Raw genomic sequence first — 12,100 nt, 5'->3', positions numbered from 1 at the left:
GCCCATCAAGAAGTGGTCTGAATCAGCTATCCAGTGGATGTCTCTGTGTATGGAGCGAGGCTTTAGGGCAGCGAATGGCCGTACTCCATCGGACAAGTCTGGTAAGGTCACTTTTTCTGATGGTCGACGTAGTAGTAGAATCGACTACGCCTTGATCAAAGTCGAGTTCTGGCCTACATTAAGTGACATGGTGATCCAGGACATGCCCGAGAGTGACCACAACCCCCTAGTTTTAAACTTTTTGTTCTGCATTGACCGCAGAAACAATCCCTCTGAGATTGTCACAGCCGACGCCCTACTAACCAATAATACACGGAGAGTGCGCTGGGAAAAGGTAGCTCTGGACAGCGCCACACTAACAACGATCAGTTCTAAAGTTTCGTGTGCGGTAGCAGACCTCCAGACTCTTCAGAGTAGAGAGGATGATGTTGGTGAGTCCTCATTCATCCATGACACCCTATTCCTAGACCTTAAGTCTCTGTTTACCAAACCTTGTACGGCCAAGAGACCTCATACTCCCAAGACCAACTCATGGTATAACAAAGCCTGTCGCGAGTCCTACAGCAAATTGAAGTTCGCCATTAAAACTAAAAACAAGGCGACTATCAGACTTGCAAGGAAAAATTATAGCTTAGTTAAAATCAAGGCTAAAAAAGCATGGGATAATGATCATTGGAATGATCTCTTGGATGCCAGTTATCATAAAAATCTGACCCTGTTCTGGCACATTGTGAAATGGGGCAATACTCTATGTTTGCAGACCCCCACCAACCACGTACCCCCCGACACTTGGGTCACTCACTTCGAACGGCAGTTTTCGGATTTGACTTCGAATGAGGTGACCGTTCCCATATTATCTCAGACCACGTACCCCCTATTGAACCTCAAATTTGACTGCAAAGAAGTAGAGTTGGCCTTATCTAGGGTTCCAAGTGGAAAGGCTCCGGGTAAAGACTGCGTCCCCGCAGACCTGTTCAAATCAGACCGTGCAAATTGGGTACCCTACATCGCTCTTCTGGCCACTGCAATAGTAAAGGGGGCCGGCATCCCTGAATCGTGGAGGGGCGCGGAGATCTTGCCGATCTTCAAGAAGGGCGATCGCTCTTCCCCGGGGAACTATCGCCCAATTAGCTTAATTGACTCTGTTCAAAAAATTATAGCAAGGATGATCCTGGCTAGAATAGAGTCATGGATTGAACAGGAGAATATTATCTCGCCCCTCCAGGCTGGTTTTAGACCCTGTACTAGTACCATCGATCAGGCGTTTAAGTTTCAATTGATCATCTGGAAAACAGTTTGTCTGCGGTGGTACTTTGTATGCCGCCTTTGTTGACCTTTGGTCGGCATTCGACCTGGTTAACAGGTCCAAACTTTGGGCGGTCCTAGCAGAGTTAGGGATGCCCGCCGATCTCCTGCACATTGTAATCAGGCTGCACGAAAAAAATTTCGCCATAGTTCGTTGGGGGAAGCAAGGACAGGTCACCGACAGATTTAACGTCAATAGGGGTGTCAGGCAAGGGTGCGTCCTTGCACCAACTCTGTTTTTGTTATTTATTAACAGTGTTGTGAAGTATTTCTTATCTACTCCTACAGACGCCCCTTCGTTGGGAGGTATAAAAATCCCACTCCTTATGTTTGCCGATGACACCTTGCTTTTATCACAGACCACGTCCGGCTTACAGACGGCTTTGAATGTTTTCTCCAACTTCTGTTCTGACTTCGACCTGTCAGTGAACGTATCAAAAACGAAGTATATGGTTTTCAACAAAGGGAAAGGCACGAAAGGTCAAGTAACTATGAATGATGACATACTTGAACGTACTCAAGTGATGACCTACTTGGGGATCGTTCTTGAAAACAAATTGAGTTGGAAGCCACAAATAGATGTTCTTTCACTCAAATTTGCCCAACTTTCGGGGTGTCTAGTCAAAGAACACAAACAATCCCAGACGAAAACAATACGTCCTGTTATTAAAATTTATAATGCTAGGATCAATTCAGCAATCCTTTATGGTGCTGAACTCTGGGGTTTTTCTGATCTTTCCCCACTGGTTAAAGCTCAACATAAATTTCTAAGGCTACTAACGGGCCTCCCTAGCTCGACACCTGTGAAACCGCTTATGCTGGATCTTGGCTGTCACTCCTTTGATGACATTGCCAGGTTCAAACCACTGTCCTTTTGGAGGAGATTATGGACAGTTCCGGAACTAGAGCCCTACGCCAAGGCATTCCTGGACGTCCGTTCCATCCTGGGCGCAGGAAATATCTTGTGGTTTAAGCAAGTTAGTTCACACCTAGAATCCATGGGCCTGGGAGCTCTCTGGACTGATCCAGTTTCCAACCCCTTCCCCCCCAAAAAAGTCTTTAAAAGTCTTTATTGAACTATGGTTTGCCAAAAACATCAAACCCGAGTTCCAGCAGAGTCTGTCAGGCAGGTTTCTTGTGCAGAAAAACGCCCCATGTCTAGAAGCTTATTGGGATATCATTACAAAGCCCAGCGACAGGAAGCTTTACCACCAATTGAGGGTTGGTACCCTACCCACCAATTCTTTTACTAAAAATTGGAAGGGTGCGACTGGCGATTCCTGCCGCTGGTGCTTAGATTGTGCTGAAACTGTGGGCCATACATTTTTTGTTTGTCCAGCATACGCCGCTCCCCGGGCCAAATGGCTCAAACCCATTTTTCAAACCCTGGGTACCAGACAGGGGCTTGAGGCCCTTAACATCCTAAGATTCAACACGGGAGAATGTATTGTAGTAGCAGTTGCTAAATTCTTGGGGTGGGTTTGGTTTATTAGAAACAGGAGGCAATAGCCAGTTGACCCGTGCTTATTTATGTTTTTACCTTTTCTGTGTTCTGTATGTATTTTTATCCTTCATACTGTACAAAACGCTTATTTTGTAAATGTCTTTTTATGATAATTATGATCGATAATAAAGACTAATAAACGAAACGAAAACCTCCTTTTAGGAAATCATCGAACTGTCCATATCGTTTGTCCATCTCCGATAAGTAGGCAGACTCCCAGTCCCCCATAGTTGGGCGATATTTCTCTTAGCAAGGGAAAATCCCTGTGAAGCCCACGTATATTCAGTCTGGGTAAGGTCGGTGGCCTCCCATATATTTAACAGGCAGTATCGTGGGGAGTTGCTAATATGCTTCCCACCCACCTGTGCAAGTGTGGAGACGATTCTGTCCCTGAATGGGCAGATAGTTGGACACTCCCAGATCGTATGGAAAAACGTGCCTTCTGTCGTCTTGGTGTTCAGTCCATTTCAGTCTTCTGATCATGGGGTCGCCCCTAACCCAAGTCGCTAACTGTTCCATGATCAGGGCAAAGATGAGGGGCGATAAGGGGCAGCCCTGTCTAGTACCCCGCTCTAAGCGGAATCGCCGGGATGTATGTTGATTGACGACGATCTGGGCAGTCGGGTTAGTGTAGAGCAATTTCACCCATTTTATGAATGTGGGTCTAAAAGCCCATGCGCTCAAGTAGAGCAAATAGATAAGGCCATTCGATTGTATCAAATGCCATTTTTGCTTCCAATGACAGCAAGGCACCATCCTTTTGGATAGTGCCAATCCTCCCCATTACCCCATGCAATCTCCTACGGTTGAGGGCCGTATTCCTGCCAGGCATGAAGGTCGATTGGTCTGGATGTGCAAGCTTGCATATATTCAGGGAGCAACCGGTTGGCCAACACCTTAGCGAGTATTTTAGCTTCCGCTGTGAGCAGTGAGATGGGGCGATAGGAATCGCACCTTGTTGTTGGTTTTCCCTGTTTATGTATGATGACCACTGAGGTCAGCATCAAATCGTTGGTCTGGGACCCAGTTGTGCAACTCTCCAGGTACATCCCCAGGAGGGCAGGCGTTATCCTGGAAGCAACTAGTTTAAACAGTTCTATAGGGAACCCATTGGGACCCATGGCCTTCCCTGATTTCACTCCACGTATGGCAAGCGCTATTTCCTCCAAGGATTCACAATCCACTGGAGTGAGAGTGGCAAGAGGAATAGTAGCTAGAAGGTCTCTGGAGTTAGCGAGGGTGATGGTGGTAGAGGAGTATATCGTGGTAAAGTGAGATGCGAACGCCTCAGCAATCTGTTGCGGGTCACTTAACAATTCTCCCTGTTCCCCTTCAATGAGAGGCACCCATCTCTGAGCAGCTTCTTGCCTCTCCAGCAAAGCTAGCAGTTTCCCTGTTTTGTCACCCATCTCCTATATTTTGTGTAATGTAGCTTTCTGTTTAGATCTAGCTGCCTCTGTTGCAAGCTGTCGGTAGTCCTGTCTTTTTATGTTAAGAGTGTGTGCAAGTAGATCGTCATCCGTATTAGCCACAGTGTCCTCCAACCCCTGAATCTCATGCTCCAGGGTATCTAGCCTGGCCTTTAATAACCGCCCCGAAAGCCCCCCCACAGGATCTGTTGGGAGTACACCGTGTTCATATTCTCAGTGAAGGAGTGGTCCCCCGCTTTCAAATTTCCTTTTTAACATGTGGAATCTTCAGACACCACAGGTTTATCGTCTGGGCCATGCGCCTGTTTTCGTGTGGCAGTGTTCTGAGGTCCGGAGAATTGGGCTTAAGTAAAATTATAAAGATCGTCGGTGTGTGTGAACAGATGGTCTATTCTAGACTGACTACCGTGGGTGCCCGAGTGAAATGTAAAATGGCGTGCTAGGGGATCAAAATGGCACCAGAGATCAATCAGGCCGAAAGCCGAGAGGAAGTCCCTCATTTGTAAGGTGCTGTGGGGGTCGGCGGTCCATCCGACCATCAATCGTCAGGTTAAAGTCGCCTCCCATCACCAGGGGGCCCACGGAAAGGTCAAGAAGGAGCTTGCCCAGTTTGGCCAGTGTGTTTTTTTTTTTTTTTTTAATTGCAGGGGGGACGTAAATTGAGAGTATATTGAGTGGCCTCCCTTTCCCATGCCCCGGCCAACGCAACTAATCTACCCTGGGCGTCAACCGATGTGTTGTAAATTATGTTGAGGCATTGTTTGCGGATGATGATTCCAGTCCCTCTTGAGCTGAAAGTGAAGCCCGCATGAGCTACCAGTCAGTATCCCCATCAGTCTAGTGCCTTACACATGTTGCCTATTAGATGTGTCTCCTGCAGCAGGGCAATGTCGGGGGCCTGCCGCTTGAGATAATGGCGCACTACCCCTCTTTTTTGTTTGTTCCCAAGAACGTTCCAAGTGATGATGCGGAGCGTCCTATTCATATTGTGGTTGGGCATGTTATCTTTGTTCGATTAAGGTCATTTCTCCCCCCGGGCATGTATGCAAATGTCAAGTGCTGAAACGAATGTGGTTTTGACTGTCAGTCTGGCTGACGTCACTTCCCTCACCGCTGTTACAACAAGATAACAACAAACTATACAAACAAGTCCCCTCCCGCCCCCAGATGACCCTTACCTACCCCCCTCCCTGCATTGCGGGCTCTGAACCTCCCGCCACCCCCAACTTGCAGAGTGCCTATCGCCCACCCTAGATATCTTGGGGAACGTAATCCAACCCCATTCAAGTGCCACGTTATCAAGCCAAGATGCAATACTACACTGGTAGATTCAAGTAAGTACCTGTACCCCTTATACAAGTTGCAATTATATCTTACAAGCGACCATCGATAAATCCCGGCGGTTCCAGACTCACATTTTCGCACAAATCCGACGTGATCTGTGGTAGAGACAGGCCGTGGGCATGTAACATTACTAGTGATAAGACAGTGACCCGTTTCACTTAGTTTGCCTGGTTCAATTCCGACGAGCCTCACGCTGTTGTGGAGTCTGATGGGGGTTCCACGTGGCGGCCTGGTCTCTGTTTCCGCTGCCATGGTTCCCTTCGCAATTGCGCTTACCAACCGTGCGCCACCCTTTGAGCCAGTCTCATGCGTCCTCTGGAGTACTAAAGAACCACGTTTTTCCCCTCAGATGCGGCGCAGAGTTTTGCCGGGCATAGCATGGCATATTTGATTTCTTGTTCACGCAACGCGGGTTTCACTTCCAGGAAGCTACGGTGTTGCTTCTGCACTTTCAGTGCAAAGTCTGGGAAAAATGTTATTGTACTGGTCTCGAGTGACTGGGGCGCCACTCTCGCCGTGTGGAGAATAATGTCCCTGTCTTGGAAGTTACATTCTTGCAAGAATGGGCCTGGGAGGCGCACCGGGTTTTGACCTACCACTCGGTACTCTATGCGCTCTCTCGATAGAAAAATACTTGGACAGGCCTTTGGGTCGGAGATGTTTCGTCACTAGTTCCTCCACAAACAGGTCTGTAGCCTGCCTGTTCCGGCCCCCCACAGAATGCGTATGTTGTTGCGCCGCATCCTACCTTTGGTAGTCGTCGAGCTGACATTCCATTGCGTTTTGGCCAGCTTGAAGATCCGCGACCTGGCGTTTTGAGGAGGTTGGTATCTGTTGTTAAGGCCTCAGTTGTGGATTCGACCTCCTTGATACGATCATTTATTTTCCACATGTCTGCTCTGGTCAAAGCGACCTCTGAAGCGACAGTATTGATCTGGTTTTCCAGGGACGTGCGCACGGTTGTTATGGCCACCAGGATATCTTGCAGTCTGGGGTCTTGCTGATCACCCGTCGGTTTCTTGGTCGCCTGAGAGTCATCTTGGCCTTTTTGCCATGCATATTTGCCCAGTTTCGCTTGAAGTGCACTGCGGCTGCCCTGGCCGCTTGCCATTTTCTGTTTGCGAATGATGTGGTGCAAGAGCAAGGTTTCGGGCCGTGCTGGCTACTCTCTGCCACCTGCTAAAGGACCGAGGACCTGTCCGGCCTGTCGGAATTCACCAGCAAGGCCTTACTGGCTTGAGTCTTGCACTGTCCTGCACTCACACACAGAGCAAAGCTCGCGAAGGTGCGTGTCACGCTGTGTCCAGGCCCAACTGCGGTTAGTCACACAGCGGTCTGCACCGAAGGAATATTTACGCCTGTACCATATCTGTTGAGTTCCTTGGCGCCACCCACGGGAGCCAGAGCGCGCTTGTCAATGCAGCCACCTGTTACACAGATCAAAGGCAGGGCGCCGGCAAGGAGTCTGCCATGTACGAAGAGGTCTTGGTGATCACGGGGGTCAGGCACTCAAAGAATAAGTCTGGGTGGTTAAAGGATGTCTGGTGCCCCCCCCCCCCCCCCCCGCGATGTATGGGCCATGTCTCTTAGCGCTGTCACCTTCTATCCGCTGTTGGCCGACTGGGACTCGCAGCGACGCACTACGCGTTTCAGTCTTGCTGGCAATTGACTTCATCACTCCCTGGCAAAGTGGCGGTAGAGTCGGCCCCAGCTGCAGATTTACCCCCTCCGGTCAACACCGGAGGTGTCATTACGCCGTCCCTGCGCTTCAATTGCCGTTTGAGATCCCGGGTGTAGTATCCGGCTGGATACGTTCTAGTGTTCCATTTGGCATGTAACCCACACTGAACACCCACCCACCACAGGCGTCACCAGTCAGGTGACCCTGACAATAAAAGGGGCCGAGCGCACGTGCTCGTGGCCAGTTCAGAGAACCAGTAATCCTGTGTCCCGTGTCCATCCTTCCTCTGCATGCGGGCCTGAGGGCCCAATCACCACATTGGCGACGAGGGGGCTGTGCCCGTGCGTGCAGCAGCCCAGGAGATGAGGGACAAGGGGGGAGAGCTGCCCGCGTGAAGGACACCCCCCCCCCCCCCCAGCAGGCAAGAACAGCGCCTGATCGCCTGCCAGCCTGTGCAGAGCCCCAGGCGTGATGACGGTGACCGGGAGCCCACCCCGCACCGATGCGATGATGACCCGCGTGGCGTAAGAGTGCCTCGGGGTGAAGACGAGGAGGTCGGGTGCCCACCCCGACCCCGTGGTACCTGCCGCTGGCTGTACCCCTTCTAGCAACCATTCGCCCGACGCGCTTCCTGCGGCGCGCGCAGTGCCCAGAGAAGCGGAGGGGTCGAGCGGGTGCTCCCCCACGGCGGAAGAGCAAGCCGGTCGGAGCCCACCCGCGTCGGCCGCGTGGAAGTGCCCGAAAGGAGAGCGGACCGATCGGAGCCCACCCGCATCGGCCGCGACCCGGAGAGTGACGTGAGCCACGTGGAGCCCACCCCGCATCAGCAACAGGTGAACCAGTGCCCCGACAGCAGCTCCAACCCCCACCCCGCGCAGCGTATGTATTGACTGGGTCTGCCACGGGTAGGAGGGGAGCAGCGAGACCGTGCCTGGAGGTGAGGTCCGTCACCGCATGAGGTGGCGGTAGAGCGGCGCCAGCCCAGCTTCCTCCACCCCCCCCCCCAGCAGCCCGTGAAAGGCTGAGTGCTGCGAGAAGACAGTAAGGGAAGTAAATAAAGGTGACGCTTACCGTGGTGAGGCGGGAGTCCTCGGGTGGCGTCTATCTGCCTCTGTGTGCCCCGTAAAGCGCGGGGTGCATCGGTGCGACCAGGGGAGAGCAGCATACGGCGCGCGTGAGGAGCAGCAACCGCTGGTGGTAGTGCCCCGCCCCCAGGGACAGTGCGCGCATGGCCTGGAGAAAAAAAAAAACGAAAGGAGCAAAGGACTCTCCAATGGTACAGGGGGTCCTGCTGCAGGGCGGCCGTCCGAGGATGTGCCCGCCCAGGGGGTGAAGAATGTGAGACTGTCCGGGGGCAAGCCTCAATGTGCCCGGTGCACAGTCTGCCCAAAAGTGAAAGCACACGAAGCTGGCAGCGCCGAGGTTTAGGGAAAAGAATGTAACACTGCCACCTAGTGGCCCCTCTAAAAGTAACGCCCCTGCTGCACACAAACCTGCAACAGCACTGGAACAGAGTGACTGGAGAGCACTGAGGTTGCTCAGAGGCAGTTCCAGACTGCTGGGACCAACAGAGAGGAGTTGTCTAATGGAGAGCTGCTCCGATGGCAAGTAGGGGCATTAATAAGCAAAGATAATAAAGATAAATCAGTGCCAGGAGGAGGAGCAGCACGAGGAGGCAGCCAGGCATGCACCCATTGCACTGTGTGAGGAGTGTGCAGGAAAGCGTCAGGAGTATGGGAATGCACAACAGGGACTGCTATTGCAACACGCAACTGGTGGTGAGGTCAGTGCACATACTGGCACAAGCAAATCCAGAAGGAGAGCAACAAGAAGATGCGCAGAAGACAGAGCACGAGGAGCAAGCCCATGGTGCCAGGAAAACCTTGAGTGCGTCGACGGTGAAAGACAGCGCAGGAACAAGAGCTACAGAACCCACCGACAGCGAGAAGGGTATCGGCGAGAGGGGAGCCCTGAACACAGGAAGAATGAAGCGCAGCGGCACCTGGTGGCCACAGGTTGTCGCAGCAGCAGGAAAAGACAGTAGCACCACCAGAAAGACAAGGGTGTGTCAGGGTCCCAGCGCCAAGGAAGGGCGCAGCAAGTACGCCCAACGAAGCAACCAAAGGGCGCAGTTGGAAGAGCGCAGAAGCACTGCCACTGCGAGAGAAGAAAAGGAGTGATTGCACGGCCAACAGAAGCCGACCGGCCGATGGTCGCAAGGAGGAAGAAGCCGACCAGCAAGATGGTTGCAAGGAGGAAGAAGCCGACCAGCAAGATGGTCGCAAGGAGGAGGAAGCCGACCACCCAGAGTGTGGCACAGAAGAAGCCGACCACCCAGATGGTGGCACGGAAGAAGCCGACCACCCAGATGGTGGCACGGAGGAAGCCGACCACCCCGATGGTGGCACGGAGGAAGCCGACCACCCCGATGGTGGCACGGAGGAAGCCGACCACCCCGATGGTGGCACGGAGGAAGCCGACCACCCCGATGGTGGCACGGAGGAAGCCGACCACCCAGATGGTCGCACAGAAGAAGCCGACCACCCAGATGGTCGCAAGGAGGACGACGCTGACCACCAGTTGGTCGCAAGGAGGATGCAGGCCTACAAGAGGTCGGAGAGCACACTGACCTGCCAAGGGTCAGAGCCGGAGAGAAGAGGAAGTCCGAGGGGACGTCAATGAAGAGGACCCCATGAGAGGTCCGCAAAGAGGACCAGGAGGAGAAGGACAAGAGGTCCATCAACATCACTCGAAATCAGAAGCAACTACGAGGCAGAAGGTCGCGACGACCGGTCCAGTCACAGAGTGAAAGGAAGACAGTGTCCTAGTGGCGGGAAAAGACCAGAGGGAAACGCGTAGAGTGCACGCTACACGAAGAAGCCTGGTAAGGACGAGCAAGAAGGCGGAAGACTGGATCACGTCGCAAAGAAAGGAAAAGGAAGACAGATCCTGAGTGGCATGACGCCACGACGAAGGAGGAAGAGAAGAGGGAAGGAGAAGAGCAAAGAGGTGTGCGGGACAGATCAACACACACACCGGAAGGGGAGTATTCAAAGAGGGAAGTGAGAAGGGGCATGGACACCCAGACGCAGTACCTGGAACACAACATCAGCACCACTAGGAGTATACGTCAATGCGCAAACCCGAAGGTCACCCGGGGACGACAGAGACGAGCAAGCCAGTCCGTTGGTAACAACCACCTCTGGGACGTCACGGAAACAGGACCGTGGACATCCAAGGGGTAGAGGCCTCAGGGACACCGGTGGCAGCGGATCCCCAAGACGAGAGATGGACTGTTGAAGCTGGCTCTGGAGATCCTAGGAGAACAGAGGCAGAGCGCGAAGGACCAAGTGCCAACAGCACCCTTTTAGGTGGAACTTCGGACACGGAGAGAGGACCCGTAGCGACTCCTCCAACGCGAGTGGAGCGACAAGGCGGCGGTCCACCGGTCCAGTGGAAACCTGGCAACAAAAGGGCCTCCGGGTCGTCCAGTGAGAGGGGACACCCACGAGAGAGGGGTATCCATGAGAGGGATATCCTGCAACGGTGAGTCCTGTAAGAAGACAACTACTAGTTGGAGGAAACACCTCTACCAGGGCATACAGCGGAAAGTCGAATAACGAGGGTCCACCATCATTCCACCCACACTTCCACCGACGGCGGTACAAGAAAGAGACTGTGAAGCGCACTTCCACGTTGTAAGTCCAAAATAACGCATCCATAGAGCACTCGGACATTGTGCCAAGGAGACAGAGTGGTCCCGGCTGTCAGAATACCCTCGCCGGCAGTTGACCATCAGCAAAGAGACTACGTGGAAGTCCTGCTCACCAATTAACGTTTTGTTTGTAACTTGTGTGTTTTCTCCCACAGGTTCGGACTTCATTTTGGTTCAACTTTCATTAAAGTTTGGGAGGGATGTAGTATCCGGCTGGATACGTTCTAGTGTTCCATTTGGCATGTAACCCACACTGAACACCCACCCACCACAGGCGTCACCAGTCAGGTGACCCTGACAATAAAAGGGGCCGAGCGCACGTGCTCGTGGCCAGTTCAGAGAACCAGTAATCCTGTGTCCCGTGTTCATCCTTCCTCTGCATGCGGGCCTGAGGGCCCAATCACCACACCGGGCACCACCTACGGGAGTCAGGAGCGCCTATGCCACTGCGGCCGCCGGCCGTGCTGATCCGGAGCTGAGATCCGACTGGGCCTGCAGGGCGCGGGGATCCCTCAATGATCGCGCGAGTCCAGCACTCGAGACCCAGGTATGAGTGTGTGTCTGGGATCCGCTGCCCCGCCATGTAATAATCGTGGCTCTCACTGCAGCGGCGGTTACTCCGGTGTTGGTCGGCCGGGGCTCGCCGTTATGCGGTCCGTGTCCAAGACCTCCGCGGCTCCGCTTACTCTTGTTCAATCTTAGCGGCACTCGGCATGCTGGATACCGACGTTTTAGGGATTATGTGGCCCCCGAGATGACCGGATTACACACGGGGCATATTATCTTTTATACAGAGTTTTGGGAGTGGTGTGCCGGAGCCGAGCTAACACGTGGCCATTTTCATCGGCAGTTGGCCACGCCCCATACCCGCCCCCCCCCCCCCCCCCCCCCCCATTCACTGTTCTTGGTGAACTGTTCCCATCTGAAATTAATGGGAGCAGCTGCATAGATGGGTGAGTGACCATGGGGTTTGCTCTGGTAATCCCATGGAGCTAGTAGTACAAAAGTAGTTGAACTGCTTGTTTATCACAGTTGTGATCTGACTGCCAAAATATTGTGCCATATTCCTGAATACATTTCTCAAATGTGCCTTTCAACCTGGAGACTATAGCCAACAAAAT

At 52.8% G+C, this 12,100-nt stretch overlaps 1 protein-coding gene across 6 annotated transcripts in view; it reads left to right on the top strand.

The window, feature by feature from the left end:
- The window catches only part of CLCN5 (Cl-/H+ antiporter 5), a 365,957-nt gene that overhangs the window by 249,507 nt on the left and 104,350 nt on the right, over positions 1–12,100 (top strand). The gene's annotated exons all lie outside the window — the stretch shown is intronic.

This window comes from Triturus cristatus, chromosome 10, assembly GCF_964204655.1.
Source record: "Triturus cristatus chromosome 10, aTriCri1.1, whole genome shotgun sequence".
Taxonomy (NCBI): domain Eukaryota; kingdom Metazoa; phylum Chordata; class Amphibia; order Caudata; family Salamandridae; genus Triturus; species Triturus cristatus.
Note: the sequence above shows the minus strand (reverse complement) of the source record. Positions and strands in the feature narration are given on the sequence as shown.